Below are 1,934 nucleotides of genomic sequence, written 5' to 3' on the forward strand. Positions count from 1 at the left end.
TACAATGCTTGCCTAAAATACAAGCTTCACAATCTTTGTTCTCAAACACAACACCTGGTACCATTAAGTTCAAAGCTTTAACATGAGGGTGTCCTACTCTAGCATGCCACAATGCATTTTTATTCAACAAAGAAGCAGAAGTAAACGAACAACTATAATCAGGAACAGAAGTGAGCTCTTCAAGCATATAGAGATCTCCCTTAGTCACCCCTTTCCCAATCAATCTGCTGCTCTCAATATCCTGAAACTTCACATCATTAGGACTAAAGATAACATTGCATTGTAAATCATTAGTACATTTCTTCACAGATAATAGGTTTGATGTGAATTCAGGCATGTAAAAAGCTCTAGATTCTTTGTTAAACAACTTAAGCTTTCCTATTCCTCTAATAGGTATCTTATCCCCATTTGCTATCATCACATGCCCATGCGTAGGTTCTATATCCTTAATCAAGTTCTCATCACTTATCATATGATGTGATGCACCAGAATCAACAATCAATGGTTTACCTACTTGTTTAGCATTATGACATAGATTACTAAGCAATGGATGCATCCTATCAGTTCTAGCAATGTGAGCAGTTCTATACTCATTCCTAGCTTCTAACCGTTCTACTAGTTCTCTAATCAAGTGATCATCCTTATATGCAATCATAGAGGCTCCAAAGGAATAACCATAAGTGTTACCGTTTTCCTTTAGCATTTTGAAGAGAGCATCAAGGTCTGATCTCTTGATGTAGTCATCATTGCTGCGTGAGCTTGAGGCGCCTGTGTAAGCCACCAGAGACTTCCCATTCCCATCATTGCCTCCAAGCCCATCCACTTCACTCGCCTTGCTGGTGCCAGCTCCATTTGAACCTTCAGTCACATTTGCCCTTCCCTCACGCTCCTTCATGAACTTGGCCGGCTTGAGGTGTGGGTGTAGTATCCAGCATTGGCTCTTCTTATGACCATGCTTCTTGCAATGATCACAGTTGCCATTGAACTTCCTGTCCTCATACTTCCCGTGAGATGCCTTGTTTGCTTGTGGAGCCTCGGTTGAGTCCTCATGAGCTGCTTGATTGGCAAGAGAGAGCTCCCCCTTTCCTCCAAACAACCCCATAGATCCCTGCTCCCTTTGGATTTGCGCACACACCTCCTCAAGGTCCGGAAGCTTGTCTGACCTTAGCATGTGCTGGATGAGGTGAGTGTAGGCCGGGTTCAGTGTGAGAAGCAACCCAAAGACCTTGTCTTGCTCGCGCCTCTCATTCAACTGATCTGGATCAGTTGTGCTCGGCCTCAGCATCTCCAGCTCTGACCATAAGGACCTGAACCTCCCCAAATGCTTAGTGAACTCCATGTCCTCTTGTGCAAGACGGTTGATCGCTAGCTTCACTTCAAACACACGGCTGAGGTTGGAAATGTTCCCATACACCTTCTTCAGCGTGTCCCACAGCTCCTTGGCTGATTCACAGTAGCTGTAGGCATCCAAGATAGCTGGGTCCAAGGATGCGTGTAGAACCGTCATCACCAGCATGTCTTCTTGTTGCCATTTCTCCACAGCCGCTTCATTGGAGACCTCTTCTTGATCTCCTCCCTGAGTAATGAGTTTCGGAGCCTCCCCTGTTGTGATGTGCCCCCACAAACCCTTACTTCCCACCGCAGTCTTCACCATCCGAGACCACACAAGGTAGTTGCTACCTTTGAAAGTAACCGCTACCTTCATCCTCATGTTCATCCCATGTTCCATCTTTGCTTGACTTGAAAACTTGAATCTTGAATCTCGTACACACCAACCTTGAGTCTAGAATCACGCAAACACACAGAACGTAGCACAGCTTCAACTAGAACGTATCACAGCTTCAACACCTTCAAGGCTACTCGCGTGTAGCTTCAAAGCCGTTAGCTTGTAACTCTCTAAAGATCAAACCCCAGATTCAAATGAACCTGGCTCT

The sequence above is a fragment of the Brassica napus genome, unplaced genomic scaffold (genome assembly GCF_020379485.1).
Source record: "Brassica napus cultivar Da-Ae unplaced genomic scaffold, Da-Ae ScsIHWf_566;HRSCAF=848, whole genome shotgun sequence".
In the NCBI taxonomy this organism is placed as follows: Eukaryota; Viridiplantae; Streptophyta; class Magnoliopsida; order Brassicales; family Brassicaceae; genus Brassica; species Brassica napus.